The following is a 21,836-nucleotide window of genomic DNA, read 5'->3' on the forward strand; positions in this document are numbered from 1 at the left end:
ACAGATTAGTTAATAACAATAAAATACAGTAAAAAGTATGCAGCAGCCAATAAAAAGTACTATATATAAATTGCTAGAAGCAATAACTAGTAAAAATAAGCAAAAAAAAAAAAAAAAAACAGGATACTTATTGTTATATACCTCAGATCAGAGTTGTAGTCAATGCCCCTCCTCTACTCAGCTCAGTGTGTATAGCGCACCTTCTATGCTTTATGAAAAGTATTAGCTTTAGAAGTAAGTTTAAAGCATTTGGATGAAACACTTTTGACTATAGTGTAATTGCAATAATGAATATTTTTTAACCTAATGAGTGCATACATTGCCTTACCCATGAGCAGAGGTGTTAAAGATGACATCCAATGCTCCTGATCATATTGGTGCTGATTTCCTACCCTTTCAAGTCCCTGAATGAAGCTATCAAAGTCATCTTCGGCCTTATAGAAAGGAACCAGCTTGATACTACCTTTAAAATCCAGGGTCTAGCTTTTATCCCCATTACTCACATGCCTTTGATGAAAGGCCATCATCTACCTCACATGCTGGCATTACCTTTGTTTCTTTAGCTTCTTACCCTCAGTGCTATTGCAGTTTTTCATTTCAGGGTATTTCATTATTTCTCTGAGTAGAGACAGTTTGCCTCCAGCTCTAGTATTTTCTGTTCAATTTACATTTTATGTTCATCTGTGTCTAGATTAAATTGCCTGAATGGATACATTGCACCTGCAGAAACTATAGGTTTAGTGAACTGTATTTTAGCTGTAGACAAAACTGCTATAATGTCTTTCTTCAACATGACAGAATATTGAATGTCATTGGTTTTGCTCTTCTTGGTCACCCATATACTTAAAATGTTCCATATTCTGCATGGCTCATTTTGACCTACTTCCTAACTACTCTAACTAAAAGATTTATTTTTATTTACATTTATTTTACATTTGTTGACTGGGAATGTCTGACTGAGCTATTGCCCTTTTTCAGCGGGGGCCCGGAGGAAAAAAGCTCCAAATAGTTCAACAGTTTAACATAACATAGAGTAACATGGTTCAAAACAGTTAAACAATTTAGACATGATAAATAAAAAACACATTCAGTAGTCACAAAAAGTTTACAAGTCTTTGAAAAAAAAAGGAATAACTACAAGAACAAGCACATTCAGTAGTCACAAAAGTTTACAGGTCTTGAAAGACAAGGAGATAACAGCAGGAGCATGGAAAGTTACACAAAAAAAGGATAGGCAGTAAAGTATTTATACTATGTTTTACATTAACAGAGGTAGTAGCTCCAGAGGTATTTGTAGTTTTGGAGATAAGGAAGAGAGTTTAGAGGTAGCTAGAGGGGATGGAAATAGAGTAAACTGAACAGTGGAGATGGGGGGAATATAGAGGAGGAGAGTAAGGAGTAAAGGAGATAGATGGTTGCCATTTAAGAGGAATGCAGTCAGGGAGGTTGCGTACAGTGGCAGATCCAATTCTTTTTTAAAATATTCTTTGGTGGCTGATTTAAATTGTTTAAGGTTTGTGAGGATCCTGATTTCAAGTGGGAGTTTATTCCATGCAATAGAGGGGTGGTAGCTATAAATGTTGCACCCCGTTTTTAACTTGGGCTTGTAGACCTTTAATAGGTCTTCAGATGAGCTTCGGAAATGTCTTGTAGGGGAATAGTGGGAGATGAGGGATGATAGAACTGGACAGAAAGCTTGTTGATATAGAATGGAATATATGATTTGGAGCTATGAGTGGAGAAGCACGTGTCGTAGTTCAAGCCAGTTCAAGTATTTTAGGGATGGACAGTGGTGGGATTTATAGGGTTGTTGAGTTGCGAATCTTGCTATCTTGTTATAAGTCGACTTTAGCTTGGTAAGTAGAGAGGAGTTGAGATTTGTGAGTATTTGGGAACAATACGTTAAGCAAGGTAGTAGGTAAGCATGAGAAATAGTAATCCTGGCTTCAGTGATTAGGAATTTTTTTATTTCTGTACAGGAATCCTTCTTTCTGATGGGTTTTTCTGATACAATTATTTATGTTTCGATTAAATTTTAGTTGATCGTCAATGGTAACGGCAAGTAGTTTTGTGCTGGTTTCAACTTCAATAGGAATATTGTTTGGGGACATTATGGAGAAGGATGATTTGATGTGGTTGACAGTTTTATGAAGAAAGAGTGGCAATTTTGTTTTTTTGGGTTGAGGATGAGTTGGTTATTTGAGATCCATGTTTCTACTGAGTTAAAGGATAACTGGGTAGGTGATAGAGGAGTTCAGAAGGTGAGTTAGCAATAGTAATGACTGTAAAGTTATCCATGTATTGGACAATGGCTGACTGAGGGCAAGAGGAATAGAGTAAGTTGATGAAGATATTAAAGAGTAGAGGTCCAAGAATGGACCCTTGGGGGATGCCCATTCTTACTGGAAAAGGAGAGGATAGTGCAGAGTGCTATCTGATTGCAGACTGTCAGTGAGGTAGCTAGAGAACCATGTGACTGTATCAGAAGAGAAGTTACGTCTGTTAATTTGTTAATTAGCAGACAGTGAGATACAGTGTCAAAAGCCTTAGAGAGATCAAGGAATCAACAAGAAATACGTTTATGACAATCTTTAGCTAGAGTAATGGTTTTGAGGAAAGGTAGTGGAGCTGTTGTGGTACTATGATTAGGTCAGAAACCATGCTGTGTTGGAGTGAGCAGTTTGTCATGTATGAGATATTGAATAACATGCTTGTGTATGCATTTCTCCAGGACTTTAGAGAGAGGGGAGAGGATAGTGATAGGTCTGAAATTGGAGATGTCTAAGGAGTTACCTCCTTTATAAATAGGAAGACTGTAGAATTGTTTCCAGATTGATGGAACTTTAGATTGAGAGATGGAGCGATTTATTAGGATAGATACAGGCAGAGCAAGGGAGTTGGCTGCTATCTGGAGAAAATATGAAGGGATATTCTCAATAGATGCAGAGCATGGTTTTAGCTTAGAGAGATGAGTTTTGCTATAGGTAGTGGAAACAGGTTTAAGAGAGAAGGTATTTTCAGAATTAGTAGTTGAAGACGTTTGGGGGTATTTTCAGGGTTAGTAGTTGAAGAAGTTTGGGGGAAGTTTGGAGTATTGGTGTTCAAGGGGTGGGGCTGGGGTTGAATAGTTTGGATATAGATTCAATAAAATAGGTGTTGAAAGCATTGTCTGTCTCTTCAGGTGACCTGTCTGGACATGGGTTGAGTTGCCAGGATGTATTATTTGGTTTGGATTAGTTGAATTAAAAGATAAATGATGTTTGCACATTTACCTCATGGCTGTATGTGGATATTCATGGTGACCAAAACTGCTTTACAAACTATATGTGTCCAATTTACAGAATTCAGTGCTGCTTACCAGTAAATATATTACAGGTGTTATGGATTTTAGCTTCTGTGCTGCTGACATCATGATGGAATTTAATTCCACAACTGGAACAAATTACGCAAATGGAATTGTCCTTAAAGCTGCATAGCAAATATATACCGTTGCCATATGTAATAGCCAACCCCTACCTCAACCAATAAGTTTTAAGCTATGCAGCGACAGTTCAGAGTTATAGGCACTTGCTCCCCAGGACCTGATCATCTCTGAGTGAGCCCAGTGCCTTCCATGTAATCTTCTCATCAGTAATTAAAACCTGACCAAATTTGCATTGCATACACACAGCATTTTCCAGAATGGGGGTTGGGTAAATGGCTACTCTCCACACACACACACACACACACACACACACATATATATATATATATATATATATATATATGTGTGTGTGTGTGTGTGTGTGGATCTAGGACTTTTGAACGAAAGGTCAAAAGCCCAAATCCATTATCACCGAACACACTTTAACAAAAGTGCTTTCATTGAAAAAGCACTTTTGTTAAAGCATGCTAAAAACCCCCACAAAATCTACTTAAATGTAGGGGGCAAGGCCCTGCACACCCCCCTACTTTAATATTTTCACTCCGAGGTCACACTACAGTGGGGAAAAGGGAATTTTTCCTTACCCCACCGTAGTACGACTGGAACAACAAGCATACTTACGCGAAAGTGCTGCTTCGGTGAACAGCACTTTCACGCAAGTATGCTCATCAAATTGGGATTCTGTGAAAGATGCAGTTGAGCATCTGTATGGATCCTATATATATATATATATATATACATATATATATATATATATATATACATATATGTGTGTGTGTGTGTGTGTGTGTATATATATATATATATATATATATATATATATATATATATATATATATATATATACATACTCACTACCGCAGGGTATAAAATCTCTGCCACCGATTAGTCAAAACTAACATAAAAAGAACTGTCCTTACAGATTATCCTTAAAATACACCAACCTTTAAATAATTAAATTGTCGCAATTAGCTCTAAGCAGACACCACACATCTGGAAATACAACAGTAAAATACATGCACTTTTAAGCCAGTAAAGAAATCATCAACTACATTTAAAGCTGAATAACAAAAATTATTCACTTGAAATGAAATAGCTGAAGCATTTAATTTATAAATCAATATGCAAACAGTACAAAACGTGCACAGGGAATGGAAAATAAATATTCAAACATATGAAAAGTCTTCAAAAGCACTAGCTACCAAATAAGTAGGCACTGACTGCTTTAACTAAAGAAACAAAATAAGCCCTTGCTGTCTAGCTTGCAGAATAAGAATGATGTCTCAAAGTCTGTATATCCAGGTGGTCACAAGTTGACCTTTTCTCCAAGTGTAATGCTTCAGCAGGCAAATTTTGTTTCTGCAACTGAGTAACTAAATTACAATAACTCTCTCAGCTAGTAGTCTATGACTGCGTATATCACACACAGACAGCAATTCTTGTGGCTTTTGCTTTGATTCAAATTTTGTTTTCAAAGGGGGTGGTAACATTTAACAAAGCCAGAGTCCAAATAATGAAATAAACTTTCATCTAACCCAGCATCTCCAAAAGCATTAGCCCTGCAAAGTATAAACATTTGTAAAGGAGGGTTCACTTTTTTTTAAAAACTATTATATTTTCACATTTATAAATGCTAGTATACATAATAGCACATATTTTCTCTTCTCAAATGCATTTTGCTTTGAAAGAACAACAATATGTTAAGTATATTAAAGCTTTTGTCACAATTACAATTACTTTTTACAAAAGAAAAAAGTAAAATGGGTTTAATTGTTATAGAATCAGCCTTTCAAGTCAATGACAATGGGTTTTTAATATTTCATGATATCTAAAATAAAATGCAGACATTTGCAAAGTGTATGTAATTATTGATAAGCCATTTGGAGTTTGTATCAATTATCATAGTCTACTACAAGTGCAATTTATGTTGATGTTTGTACATAAGCACCATTAAAATGAAAAGCACATGTAAGGAGAGATATAGATAAAGTAATACCTGTAACATAAATCAAGCCCTGGGACATGGAAAACTCTACAGATGGAAAAGTAAAATCAGTTAGGTGCTAACATTCAAGTTATGTCATATTCCAGAGTAAACAGGATGCTTTTGTGGAACCTTCTCAATCCTGAATGCATGTAGGATTCCTGCAATCAGAGTGAGAGGAAGTTATAATGGAGTGGAGCCTGATTATAGGAGAATCAGAGCCACAGTTGTATTCTGAATACCTTCAATAACCTCAACAAGGAGGAGTGTAGGTGTAGAACTGGTATTCTGAATACCTTCAATAACCTCAACAAGGAGGAGTGTAGGTGTAGAACTGGTATTCTGAATACCTTCAATAACCTCAACAAGGAGGAGTGTAGGTGTAGAACTGGTATTTTGAATACCTTCAATAACCTCAACAAGGAGGAGTGTAGGAGTAGAACTGGTATTCTGAATACCTTCAATAACCTCAACAAGGAGGAGTGTAGGTGTAGAACTGGTATTCTGAATACCTTCAATAACCTCAACAAGGAGGAGTAGGTGTAGAACTGGTATTCTGAATACCTTCAATAACCTCAACAAGGAGGAGTGTAGGTGTAGAACTGGTATTCTGAATACCTTCAATAACCTGAACAAGGAGGAGTGTAGGTGTAAAACTGGTATTCTGAATACCTTCATTAACCTGAACAAGGAGGAGTGTAGGTATAGAACTGGTATACTGAATACATTCAATAACCTCAACAAGGAGGAGTGTAGGTGTAGAACTGGTATTCTGAATACCTTCAATAACCTCAACAAGGAGGAGTGTAGGTGTAGTACTGGTATTCTGAATACCTTCAATAACCTCAACAAAGAGGAGTGTAGGTGTAGAACTGGTATTCTGAATACCTTCAATAACCTCAACAAGAGGAGTGTAGGTGTAGAACTGGTATTCTGAATACCTTCAATAACCTGAACAAGGAGGAGTGTAGGTGTAAAACTCGTATTCTGAATACCTTCAATAACCTCAACAAGGAGGAGTGTAGGTGTAGAACTGGTATTCTGAATACCTTCAATAACCTCAACAAGGAGGAGTGTAGGTATAGAACTGGTATTCTGAATACCTTCAATAACCTCAACAAGGAGGAGTGTAGGTGTAGAACTGGTCAGCAGATAAGGAAGAGCTGCTTAAGGCACCAGGGTAATACTTTCATGCTGCAATGAAATTACTCAGTTAAGCAGCAGTCACTTAAACTTTGTTAAATAAAACATGATATAAATCCTTACACACCAAATGCCCAGTGAAAACTATAAAAAAGACAGTTTCCCAAATAATCAGTGCATCTTTCATACTGTGTCCATGTACCAAAGCTATCTTTACATTCCTCCATTAAACATCCTTCGCATATCTGCTTTTTAAATGATATCCTTTTCACCTTCCTCTTAATTAACAGAACACTGCTTTTAATTAACAGCAAACTCTACCAATCCAGTCCAACATATACCTCCTCCACTCAAATATTCCTTATTTGATTTTTTTATATCTGACTCATACTAGTCCTTTGTCATTTCACTTTGTAACTCCCATGAAGGCAGTAGGAAGTTACAGACAATTTATTTAACCACCTCTTCCTCATTTGCACCATCTGTCATCCAAACTGTAATATTCAATAACAAGTGACAGCTAGTATTCTCTTTCTGATATTTCAATATCATATTAGAGCTGTTATTGTCTGCATGTTATTTTTAGAACAGCTCCAATATGAAATTTTGTCTGGTGACATCAGAAAGATACCCAGTACCCACTTTCTTTATTTTGTCATATTTACTCTCACCTGCTGTCTCATTTCCTCTCGCTTCTTATAATTAATTACCTTCTGTGTGCAACAAATTGCTTCTCCTCATCTTTCATTAATCCACTCACTGCCCATATCTAGTCACTTATCTCCTTTCTTTCATATTTTTCCTAACGCTTCACATAAAAACTTCACTATAGATGCCTTGATCATCCATCTGCTTAAATCATGCATTCACTTCCCATAATTCATTTCAAACCACCTCTACCTCAATCCATCTTTCCTCCACTCCCCTTTCTAGATATTTACCTGCCTTCCCATTTCACCAGAACTCTGTTTGGATGAGCTAGACAATGCACCTAACAAAGACAATGAAAAAAGAAAGGAAGAAATAAAAAAGAAAACTGTACTTGTCTGCAAGCCATTTTTCTTCAAAAACATTATCATTTTGAAGATTCATGTGTAAGCTGCCTAACTACACCTGCCTGCAGTATTTGTTAAGTTTACTGTTTGAGAGTAGAAGATTTCACGTGAATGTTTACAGATAGGCTGGCACCTGTTTCACCTGAGTCTGCCAGAATTTTTTTTTTAGTTTGGACAATTATGTAACTTGGTACTCTGATAATTAATATATTGGTTACCCCAAACTGCACCAGATACTGAACAATACCTTCACTGAGAGGTAATGTCAAAGGCCCTGCTCAGGTTGAAGCAGGTGATGAGTACCATGTAGGTGTTGACCAAAGCCTCAGTAACTTTCTCATTTAATTAATTTCATCCTGATTTAAGAGGGAGGATCTACCCTTCACAAAGTCAGATTGGTTGGGATGTTAATCATTTGGTTACCTATGTCACATGTCAGAATTAATGAGTTTTGCTGTCTCTCATTCCATGGCTTACATGTAAGGCTGCTGAAGCTGTTTGATTTGCATTTGCCAAACTGCATTGAAAGAATGCCCTTGTGCAGCAAGATCATAATGGCCATAGTCCATGCTTTGCACACAAATTGTTAAGCTGAGGCTGAACAATTTAAATAAATGCTCAGATAGTACATAATTGGCACTGATGAGAAGGCAACACTGGATGCTACCCAGTTCCATGAATAAATTACACAGCTTTTGAAAAGGAATATTAGATTTGTTCCAGGTTAGTTTTAGGAGGACGGTTACAGTTTCTGAGGTGGTGGTGTGCTGATTTGCAGAATTAGGTTAGGTAGTATGGAAATTTATACTCCGTCTGCCTGTTAGGATATTGACTTACATCCTTAGGGTTTGAGTATGTTATATTATTGTGGCCTAGTACATTCTTAGGGTCTGAGTATGTTATATTATTATGGCCTAGTACATCCTTAGGGTTTGAGTATGTTATATTATTATGGCCTAGCTCAGTGTATTGCTAGATGTTATTTTTGTTTTATTTTTCTGAGTTAACTGAAAAATGATTTATAGTTTACCTTGGCATCTATGCTGGCCTTAACTTAATACTCTCCCTTGTATTTCATAACAGAATTATTAAGATCTTTGCTGATATGTTTCAGCATATAACTGAGTTGGGAGGGGGGACAGGTGCTTGCTATAACTAATCATTATTTTCTTTATTTTATTATATCTTTTGTTGATAAAAGTTTTCCACCAGAGGGTTTGTTTACGAATGTACCTTTATATCTAGGTCAGACTGGTACTGACTTTTTAATGTCATTATTTCAATGATTGTAAACATCATAGGTAAAGGTAACAGCCCTTTCTGTTGGGTCGTTTTGTGGAAAGCTGGTAGGGAATTTGCCTAAGTCTTCTACTAGCTGAAGTAGCATTGCCTTGCAGAAATCCATGGAGGTCAGCTATTTAGGTAGTGGGGAGGACACAATGACCCTAAATGAAAAGATGACTGATTTGTGATTAAGGCTGACTAGAAATGGGGAGCTATTTGGTGGGGTACAAACCAGACCTAAGTTTGTAAAGGCCAGATCCAGAATATTAGAGTCTCTGGATGATAACTTCACTATTTGCTCTAACACTTTGGAATTTATGAAGTCCAGAAAACATTGGCAATATCCATTATGTGTGGTATATGTGTCACCTAGCATGATAGGATTTGGTTTGATATTTAACCCTGGAACATGTTTGGGTAATTGTTGTGATTTGTGATTGACATAAATGAAGCTATCTGGAAGTAACTAAAATACAGTAGTTGGATTTGTTTAACATGACTGTCTCTAGCATAGCAGTTTCAGTTTGGCATCATGAGTAATCTGATGACAGATGGTGGTATGTCTGATAAATATAGATACTCATCTGCAGTTTCACTAAGAGACTAAAGGCATGATAGGTACTGAACCGTATTATGGAAGGAATGCTTTAATTGCTTAGGAACTATGTTTCAGTAACAGCATAAATTTGCAGGCATCTTTCTTTTAAAAACTGCTAGTTTTGAGTATTGCCAAATTAATATTATCTCAATTTACATTTGCTTTTTTAAATATCCAGAAAAGGGATTCTGCAAAAAAAAGGGCACTATAGGACAGCAAGCATTTTTGCCAGTATTGCCCTGGTCTGACAGGTGTAAGGCATCTCTGGTGAAACAGAAAATGTTATTTATTGTTTTCACCCCAGGCTAACACATACTGGATCACCTTTGAATGACACTAGCTACTTAGCCAGTTGTCAAAGCCATTTGTGTTATCTTGGTGTTCAGGGATCATTCTGAGTGAAGGCCAAATACTACTAAAGGTCATTCTTTTCCTGCTTGCAACATGGCATAGTAAAACCCATTAAATCTCTGTACATATATCTTGGGGTAGAGCATCTCAGATCAGTCACTCTCACATGGACTACCAGTGGGATGTCACCATATTTCTCATGTTTAAGGGTTTTCAGAGCTTTGTGATATTATGGATCCTGGCACCTAGCAGGCAGTTTACTGTTACTCCTGCACCACCTTACTAATGTGTGGTAACCCTAATCGTAGCCCTGTCTTTGTCCCAGCCTCAACCCTATACTTAACCTTAGGAAACCCCTTTCTGTAAGACTACAACTGCACAAGATACTCAGACCCTTATCACATTCAGCAGCACACACAATCCAACATGTGCCTTCTCCCATAGCCCTTACTCTAACCTTAACCAGCAAATAACTGCATACGCACTTCCACCTTTACTGCAGAAACTTTTTCTATATGCAAAAGTTTTGACATTAAAAACTCAACCCTTACTTACCTTACCAACACACATTCAATGTTCCTCATTCTGACATTTCCAACATTCAAGTAAGATGTCTGTGTGTGTATAATGTATACACACACATGCACTTGGCACACATTTCGCACCTCTCTCTCTCTCTCTATATATATATATATATATATATATGTATGTGTGTGTGTGTGTGTGTGTGTGTGTGTGTGTGTGTGTTTGGGAGGGGGGTGTTTGTGGCTCTGTTCTAGACTGCCAGACAACCTATTATTCTTAAAATGCTTTTACACTGTTTTTCAGTTTTTTTAATAACGTTCTTTTGATTTCATCCACAAGATGGCGACATGAACTTTGACCTGCACACTTTGCCTGGAGCAACTGATATAACTTTTGATGTGTCTGGCATTTTTAGCATCTGCACAACCCTTGGATGGCATTGAGGGATGCATTTATTTATTTGTTTAGTTATTTATTCATTTATGTATTTCTTTATTTATTTATGTGCAGCTGTTTATCAGAATTGTCTGTCTGGGCATAGGCAGCATGAGGAGAAAAGCTTAGAGTATAAAATACATGTACGAAAGGTACAATAAGAAGTTAAGACAAATTACAATGACTTTAAGCAATTTTGACAGAATGAATGTAAATATAACACGCAGTAAAACAAAAACAGGATTTTAAAAAGATAACTGTACATATCAGTAGATACATTGTTTTGTAAGTCATGAATAAAATGTAATGCTGAAGTTCAACAATGGTTCAATGCAAAGAAAGTGGAAGAAAAGAAAAGAGAAAGTCAGTTTTAAGAACTTGCTTTTAAAAAGTGAGTTTGAGAAAAAGCATTTCAGTGAAGTGCTGGTAGAAGTGAGTTATACAGCAGAGTGCAGGCAGAGTGAGGTAAAAAGACAACTGGGGGAGGCTGAGAATGCAGATGTAGGATTATTGTTGTGAACAGAGGATGTAAGGTGCCAGCATATGGTTTCTGGTTTGATAGAGGGAGATACAGAAGGGATGTGATATGAATGGGGATGAAAGAAGAGGGGAGAGAAAACTCAAGGTAGTGAGCCAGGAGATGTTGAAAGGGAATAGCATATTATAATAAAAATAGGAGGGGGTGTATGGAGAAGAGTAGGAGGTGTAAGGAATGCAGAGAGGAAGGTAAATGACTAAGGGAGAAGGAATAAGAGACATAGGCTATAGATATGATATATCAGCATAGTGTCAATAGTTAGGATGGGGAATAGCATAACTTAGGATACACTGTGTTGATGGATAGACATTTTAATGTAGTCAGAAGCTTGCAGGAATGTAGCCAAGTATTCATTAGGTATTGTTTTAATTGAAGCTTGAATTCCCCTTTGCAAGATGGCACCAGCCTTTTTACTCTGAACAAAAACACAGGCCATTCCTAAAATGGTACCAGGCCCATGTGCATGCTAGCGGTGTACATGCCTAGCTAACAATGCATTATGCATTCCAGAATACAATAAAGCTACCCTACAGCTTGGTAACCACTTCTAAATTTATACAACTTCACTAGCACCAAGAAAATACTTCCAGTCTGCCTATTGAACCAATGAAGCCTATGCAGTTATGTCCTAATCATTAGGAAGGAAAACAGATGTTTTAATTAGCCTTCCCAGGCCATAAATGCCAAACAAACAGTTGTGACCATAGCCACCAACACAACCTTCTCTGCTCACCCACATCTCTCAGGCAAACTACATACCCCATTACACACAGCTGCACGCAACAAAATATTTAAAATGAGTACACTTTTGCAGAAACTTGGCTGCTAACCACGTCACAAATGTAAGCCAGGACAGGAAGGAGTGAAAGTCAAACAAAACTAGGAGAGTTACAACATTATCCTAGTATTTAGTAAAAACTGCAAGAAAGACCCAGCCAAGCTAGAGTCTTTACTGTGTAATACCTTAAACCTCATGTAGTAGAGGCCCACTGGATAAATGCAAATTACCCCTTAAGGACATATTAATGTTTCAGCTATATGGCTTCTGAATACCCATGACCTTTCTAGTTTGTAAGTCTTTAGGGAAACATTCAGGCCAATAAAGCCAAATCCAACTAGCTGCTAACAATAATGTTTCAGCCTTTTTTAAGACGTCATCAGCACAGGGTGGGAGGTTGGCATAATGGTTAAGGTGTTTACCTTACAGACACAAGGTGCAGGGTTTGATTCTTACATGGGGTAATTGGCTAGGCTTAAAATGGCCATCAAGGGCACTTAGCCTAGTAATAATCTATGAACCTATGAACATAAGTGGATTGTTTGGCTATTCTTTAGAAATACAGAGCCTAGAATCAAACCTAATATCCATAAGGGTGCCTGCAAAATACCCCAAACAACATGCAAACCAAAGGGCAAAAAGGTCACACAGCCAAATCATTCAGCAAAAACTGCAAAAAAGACATAGCCAAGCTAAAGATTTCACTGTGTAATACCTTAAACCTGGTTTACTGACAAAATGTTGAATTTCATAATGTCTAACAGTCATTTGGTTGAAAAATAACATCTCAACCCAAAACACTGAATTATCAAAATGTCTACAATCATTTAATTGAAAAAGCAATGAGATCAATCCTACTATTTTGCAGGGGGGCTACGCCCCCTGCACACTCCACACCCCCCTACTTAAATATATCAACTCCAAGATCGCAGAACAGTGCAGAAATGGGCAAATTCGATAATTTCGACATTATGTGTTTAGACTAATTTTATTTCAACATTTTGATCATTGAATATAGTGTGTTCAACCAATTCAGTTTCAACCATTTAGCATTCAACATTATGTTGGTAAACCCTAGAGGGCCATTAGATACATGCAAATGACCCCTTAAGGACATACTGGTGTTTCAGCTATATGGTTTCTGAATGTCCATGACTCTTTAACTTTTTACTTTTTAAGTTTTTATGGGGACATTTTATGTGTCTCTGCTTCAATGATCTATGTATACTTTTCATTTAATATCCTTATCATTTTTCTGTTTTTTCTTTCTTTTTACTAACATTGCATCACCATGTTTCATATATCTCTATCGTAGTCCGTGAGGCATTATCAAACATCCTGTACTATGAAGAGTACGACAAATTAAACCAATGTCCACATAATATGTAAAATGAATCTAATTACCTATAAACATTGCCGCAACCTCTTGTCTCTACCAGAAATTCTATTACTTTTTTCAGCATGCTTAACTGGGCCTTACCCTCTCCTGAGAAAATCAGAAGATTTCAAACTCAATTAGTCCTTTCACTGCAGTCCTTCTGGTCACAGGCAAAGCAAAGCAAGTAGGTTTGGAATTGCAATATGCTCAGTTCACCAGGTCCCATTTGAAGGTGGTCTGAGTTGTGCCACCTTAATTTGATCTGCTTCTCATAAAATGGTTTGCTAACAAATCATTGAAGAATGAAGTCACTAAGTAATGCCATACATTTGAGTTTCAGACTTCATATCCTACAGAAAATGCATGCTAAAATAAATTATGTTATTCTAACAACTTTCTACTTTTATAGGAGCAATATTTAAAATCTGCCCCTATCTGTATGCCTCCCCCCATTATTTTAGGCTTTGTTCAGATTTCTTGAGCTAAGAGTTTGAGAGGTATGTACCAATCACAGACTTCATGATACTGAAATATTAGAGCTCTACAGGGTGGATAGGGATACTTGAGAGCAAATAGCCAACCTCTGCCACCTTCACCTGAGGCCCCTGGGAAATCATGGAGACCCCATCCAAGCGTAAAGCAAGGTATGCATAACATTGCATATACTAGCTGCAGGCACTTTTTAGAGACTCAGAGGGTATATATAAATGGTGTCACAGACTCCAGCCTCAAGAATATTGCATCAGTTTCTAAATGCAGTGGTACAACATGTAAGAGATCATATCTGGTTTTCATGTACCCCAGAGGAGAGAGCTATCACCATGTAACATTTCTATGCCACAAACATTGAAATAAAAGCCCCACTCAGTGAACAAGGAAGGAGGTACATGAACAGAAAAGGATATCACTCTGTCAGCTGTCAAGTGGTTCTGTAATGCTCAAGGGATCATCTTCGCCTGTGGCGTTGGGCCTCATAACACCCCTTGGTGAGTGTTAATTACATGTTAACGCACACCCTGTTGGGCATTATTGCTTACATACATCTCCCAACAGTTCACTTACCAAAGATAAAGGAGCCATTCTGCAGAAGAACCGGAGGTCACAAACTAACAGATTGTTACAGCACTAGCATAGAACATCAAATGTCAGTGTACCTCTAACTGGTTGTAAAATGAAGTCCCTGAATGACTTATATATAGTGTCAATCAGGGACTGAACACAGACAAGTAATTCAAGCCACATTTATCTGGAGCTGCACAGATGCCTCACCATCCTTTTAACCCATCTTTTAGTGATACCAAACATCAGTACAGCTTCAGAGAATTGGAAATAACCAGCAGAACACAACATTCAACCATCAGGAAAGAGTCTTCTTCAAGTGCAGAAAAAAAAAGAAAAATACTGCTCATTTGCAAATGTTTATGGGTACATGTATTAACTCATTCATACCCATATCACCAAGTTTGCATACTTAGTTTAACACCTATAGCTACTTAGTGTATCCTGGGATTGTGGGGTGCTCTTACCTTAACTATCTTACCAATTAGTAATAATTAGCATGAGAAAGGGAAGGTTTAAATAACAAATCTTAAGAGATAGTGTTATTTATATCATCATTTGTACAAATAAGCATAACTTCTCATATTTCTGCAAACATCAAGAAACATCTGTAAACAAGTACTCAGAAAGGAATTTCTATCTCTCAAGTGAAAGGTTATGTGGTTGAACAGTGCATGTCTGGGTTACATAGTTTCCCAAAAAAGTTGTTTGTGGGTATTTAGAGAAAAATATTATTTTGGGTTTGTCTGCATCCTCACATATTCCTATACTGTTGCAAAGATTATGAGTGCATTAGCTATTGTAGTTGTAAAGAAGACTACTGATAATTTGTTTGTACCTTTGTAATAAAACATACTGTTCATGAGATATTTAGATGTCTTTGGGCTTATGCTTTTTAAGCTGATTTTAAAGAACTAATCTGGAATGTACAGGTGCATGTATGCCTCTAGAGTTGTGACACTATATGACTCAGAGGTGCTAATGAGTTAAGTAACATAACCAAGTTGCTGTCAGTGCAACTGCTGTCTTCTGTATGAAATTATATGGGTATTGGGAAACCAACTGTGATTGTGATTATTCACCTTTTCAACTGTTCATCTAGCTGTTTGTGTTTATACGTGGGAAGCTGGCACAAGAGGAAGGCTGTTATTACCAGACTAGCACTATGGGTGAGAGTAAGACAAATGTTGAACAAGCACTGTAGGAGCAAATGAACTAACCAGACAGAGATGATAATTAAAGGCATACGTTGTTAATAAGTATCTTCTTGACCTGCTACGTTTGACTCTTTTAGTATCCATTTGTCTGCTGTGTAAGTCTGAGCAAGTTTCTTATTCAAATGATGCACCCAGGTCACACCTGAAAACAGGAAGTTCATAACAACAACAGCATCAACAACAACACTAATAACAAAATCCAGCATAATAATAGCTGCTCCCTAACCAACTTGTGGCAGAAATTGGTAAAGATAGCAATATAGAGAAGCGTGTGCTAAATTTACTGTTGAGAGTAACTTGGAAAGAAATAGGAAAACTGATTTATAGTTATCCTTCCACTACAAGTGTTAATCTTCACACTGCTCAGATTTATTGCTAGTGCATCTTGTATTCTCCATCATGTAGTACTAAATGAACTAACAAGTAGCCATTATGTAGTACTAAATTAACTAACAAGTATCTATCATGAAGTACTAAATTAATTAAAAAGTATCCATCATGTAGCACTAAATTAACTAAAAGGTATTTATCATGTAGTACTAAATTAACTAAAAAGTATTCATCATATAGCACTAAATGAACTAACAAGTAGCCATTATGTAGTACAAAAATTAACTAAAAAGTATCTGTTGTGTAGTACTAAATTAACTAACAAGTATCTATCATGAAGTACTAAATTAATTAAAAAGTATCCATCATGTAGCACTAAATTAACTAAAAGGTATCTGTCATGTAGTACAAAATTAACTAAAAACTATTCATCATATAGCACTAAATTAATTAACAGGTACCCATTATGTAGTACTAAATTAATTAAAATGTATCTATCATGTAGTACTAAATTAACTAACAAATATCCATCATGTAGTATTAAAGTATCTACATAGTAAACTAACTAGGCTAAATTCCATTGGGTCTGATTCCTTTCTAGAACTCAAGCATTTAGAACAAAATCTGTACTGAATCTGCTACTGCCACTCATAAAGCAGTGAAAGATAATAAAACTGTATTTAATAATCCAAAAAATAGTGATGAACAGCACATCTGAAATAATATTCCTGTCCAAACTAATAATGTCCATAGATGGATTGAAAAGATTATGGAGAAATTGTTGATTCTGATATCTATTAGCTGCAATGTTTGGTGTCCAAGTTGCAGTCCAGAAATAAAAGTTCTTGAAATCCTAATACAGCATGTAGCTCACTAAGTCCTGGAGGCATAAAATGCCTATTATATTGTGGAGTCCAAAGTATCAGACTTTTGACAGCTGTGTAATATTTGATCTTGGAACATCAAGAACTGTACACTAAAAATGCCAAACTGTAGACATATATATCAAATAAAGTAATAGTGATTCTTCTTGTACTTTAACCAAGATCAAACCAAGAACGGCAGCTAAGATGAAAAAGTAGGTCAATAAACCATTTTCCTTAAATTCACTGTAATTGTTTGTTATTGATGCATATTACAGCGTATACAGAAGTCCAGTATCAAGTGAGAATGGAAATCAAACCAGAAGTAGATAAAAATCAGACAGAAACTGAATGTGGCAAATACAAAACAAAGAATACAAGATGAAGGATCACATGAGAAGGCAAGAAATATAGAAAATGCATAAATATAGTTGCAAGTACAGAAAACTCTTGGAACAACCTCATGTTGATCAGGACCAAATGCAGCATTGGTTAAAGAGAGGTGAGTTTAAACCAAAAGACAAAAAGTTAATATTGGCAGGCCAGGACAGTGGACTATGTACATGCTGGTTTACACAGTCCATTGAACATGTGGGAGAAACAGAAAAGTGTAGGTTTTGCAAAACAGATCTGGAAACAGTTGCACATATTGTTGCTTGGTGTGCGACACTAATGGCAGGAGGATTGTATACTGAAAGCATAATAATGTGGCAAGACTGTTGCACTGAGGATTGTGCAAACATTGTAATACTGAAGTAGCTGAGAAGCATTGGAAACATGAGCCACAAAGCACCATAGAAAATGGTGACGTTTATGTCACATGGGAACATCCATTACCAACAGTTCAAAAAATAGATGCGACAAAACCAGGTGTAGTAGTCCATGAAAAGAAGACAAAAGTAGCATTGATCACTGAAATCGCTACACCCAGTGACTACAGTGTCCTAAATGTAGAGAGACACAAAGTCATATACACACATACAAGGCTTGCCCTAGTCACAGATTTCAATTTGCAATCCTAGAGGAGATAAAAAGAGACCCAAGGGGAAATATTATTGAAGAACACCTGTTGGGTGGGGAACTTATTTAGCAATTGAAATTAAATGCAACAGCACCCACTGGGTTGAATGAAGCCTGCCCTATTAGCCGTTTATTAAAGTTTAAAAGTTTGTATGTTTAGTAGTTTTTTTTTTACAATAAATGTTATTTATATATACTTTTAAAGTTGGTGTTATGTAAATGTACATTTAATATCTAATAAATTATGGGGCTGTTGTTCTAATAAGAATCCATATGTCATTTAGGGTCATATGCATCGGTTCCTATACTGTCTTATGTATTTGTGTTTTAGTTTAAGCACAGTCTTAAGGGTTTTATTATTTTATCAAACTGGTTGGTTTATTGGATGTCACATGATTAGTTTGAGATGTATTTAAATGGTTTATGTTTTAATAATGGCAGTTCTGAAGAAGTCCCACTTGGGGACGAAAGCATTTAACTGTCTGTAATAAATCTGTGGAAGTCTATCTGGACTTTTGCTGTTTCTTTCACATTTCTGATTTGGTTATTAGTTGGCTCTTGTTTGTTTGATTTTTGTTAGAATGGCTACTGGAGGTGGATTTGACAGTGATGATTTAGACTTAAACATCCGACTTGCTTCTAGTATCAGTGACTTAACCCTTTTGCTGCAACTGGTGAGACAGCAATTTTATTCTTTTGGTTTGGTGCCATTGACGTCCCAGAGGCTCATGGACAGAAGCTGAGGCTGAGAGTGTAGTGGTGATAGTTTGGGTCTTTCATTAACATAAAAGACTGTTAATACACCTGACCAACCTGACTCACAAAGGAATGATTTAGACTTTCAATCTTGAAAAGTTAACAACTTTGACTTGAGCAAAAGGAAGGGAGGCTCCTCTCCGAATATTGGTCCTAAAGTGCAGACTATGAGTGAGCAGTTACAGACTTTTGAAATGAAACTGCTCTCCTTTAAAAGACTGCAGTTGGAAAACTCATACTTATGTGAAAAATCTTAAACTTAAGTAAGTTCCCAAAGGACTGTGCCTGTGGAAGTTCCCCAATGGGGTACAGAAAGGTACTAAGTATCAGAAAGCTTTAACAGATGTTTTTAACAGAGCCAGGTGTGAGGTTATGGATCTTATGGTCAGGCAAAATGATTCTATTTTAGAGAAATTGTCTTCTGAATTGGATATGCTAAATGGTAATGTAAGCAAAGATGTTTTATTTGAACAATATGAGACTAATTATGAGAATATTTTTCACAAAGTAGACAATATTTGTGATCATATTCTGGACAGAAAGATAAAAAAGTTTCAGAGGGATTTGACAGCTTAAACCAAAAACACAAGAACTCAAAAGCAAAATATAAATACACACCAATCAGCCAGTACTTCACCAGTAATTCCTTTATTACTCCAACGATCTGGTACCTCGGCAGTTCGCCTTCAAGGATCACATTTTAGTCCACCATGGCAATACATTTATATACCATTTGATTAGAAACAATTAATTAATTAATCAATTAAAGTTTCAATTTAATAAAGGAATAAACATTATTTAAAGTGACCTTAGAAAAAACATTTTCAGAATTCATTTGTTTTATATAAAATTGTCTAGGCATATAAATTAGTAAATAATGAACATGTTAACATAAAAAATATACTTTAACACACAAATAAATAATATAATATGTGTATATATATATATTTTTATGTGAATTAATTATTTAAATTATATATGTATATATGTAAATAAATAATATAAATACACAATGTCATATAATAATGCTGAAAATAGTTTTTAAATACCCAATTCCTGATTTAAGCCATTTGGTTTTAAAGTATTAAATTTTAATATCACTCTAGTTTCTAACTCTAATAATTTATTTACTATATTATCTCCCCTTTGAACAAAAGGTTTCCCTAAAACACTAAATCTTAAAGTGTTAGGGCAACCACCATGTTTATCAATGAAATGTTTCGCAACTGGACTAGATTCATTAGAATTTCTTATATCTTTCAAATGTTCCAGTATTCTTATTCTCACCATCCTCTTAGTTTGTCCTATATACCAGGTGTTAATACAAGAGCATCCCAATATGTATACAACACTGGTAGATTTACAATTGAAATAATGTCTAGGACTGTGATTTACTTATTTATAGATTTCACATTAATGACTTTATCACATACACTACAAGAACCACAAACAAAAGTGCCCACCTTAACAGAAATAGGTCTCTCCAAATTTATTAAATTGTTATTTAATATTTCTTTTAGATTTTTTCCTCTCTTATAAGAAAAAGTAACAAAATGTGGAAATAGTTGGCCTATAGATTCATCCTCACTTATTAGATACCAAAATTTTTTAACTAATGATGCAAGTTTATTAGAAAAAGTTGTAAATTTTGTTACAAAAAATATTTTCTCAATGTCTTCACTAGTTTCATCCATTTTCATGGGCTTGTTAATATTATCCCCTAATCTAGGTTGCATAGAGCTTTTTCCAATGATGCTATCCCAACATCTTAACAGATGATTTTGATTGTATCCTCTGTCCAATAATTTTAAATATACTTTATTGAGTTCAATTTCCACTTCAAAATCTATGCTAGTATGGTTATGGATTCTTTTAAACTCCCCATGTGGTAATGCTCTTAGTAAATGTGGGGGATGCATGCTAGTTGCATGCAAAAACATATTCACTGATGTATGCTTTTTAAAGGGTCTGAATTCAATTCTATTTTCTCTTTCAAATAAAGTCACATCAAGAAAATTAATTTCATTTCTATTGACCTCATATGAAAAATTGAGATTTTGTTCATTATTATTCAATATCTCAAAAAATGCATAGAATTCAAACAAATCCCCTTTACAAATAAAAATCAGATCATCAATAAAGCGTTTGTACAAAACCACATTATTTTTAAAAAAATCAGTTGAATAAATAAACTTTTTTTCAAATGAATCCATATAAATAACAGCATAAGATGGTGCATAAGCTGCACCCATTGCAGTGCCCTTCACTTGTAAAAAGTATTCTTTATTGAACAGAAAATAACTATGGGTCAAACAAAATTCCAATAAACCAATCAAAAAGCTGGTTCTAGGTCCCTCACCTAACATGCTAGATATAGATTCAAGTCCCCATTTGGTCTCAATATTAGTGTATAAAGACTTTACATCAATAGTGACCCAGTAATAGTCATGATTCCAAGGAATTTTCACAACCTCATTAATAAGATCTTGTGTGTTGGAAATATGAGCAGTTACTTTATTTAAATATGCTTTAAGCTGAAAATCCAAAAACATGTTCACATTTTCCAAAAAGGAACCTACCCCTGATACTATAGGTCTATCCGGGGGTTCTACTAAGTTTTTATGGATTTTAGGTAAGGCATATAAAATAGGTGTAGTAGGGCTCTTTATATACATTTTGTTAACATCAGCTTGTGTAAAAAACCCTAAACGTTCACCTTTTTCCAACAAAAATAGTAATTTTTCATTGTAAAGTTTAATAGGGTCATTTGGGATTTGGCAGCTTACTCTGAAGGGCATGTCTATCCATACCCAGCTAATTATGGAGGTTTCAAGGTTAAGGTGTCATGGCAACAGCCAACTGAGCAGGATTATGGAGGAACAGAAGCATAAGTTACAAATCCACCCTCAGAAGGGGTGCAGTGTGTGGGCAGAATGAACTGAGGAGACAAAAGGATTCTGGCTAAACAACCTCAGAAAGCTAAACAATAGGTGGTGATTGAGGAAATGTACCAAAAGTTGGAAGCAAAGCCAAAAACCTTCATGGGGAAAAGGAACTACCACAGGAAGAAGTGGTAAGCACTTTTAATTTTGAAATGG

This window comes from Protopterus annectens, chromosome 4.part1, assembly GCF_019279795.1.
Source record: "Protopterus annectens isolate FY-2018-M chromosome 4.part1, PAN1.0, whole genome shotgun sequence".
NCBI lineage: Eukaryota > Metazoa > Chordata > Ceratodontiformes > Protopteridae > Protopterus > Protopterus annectens.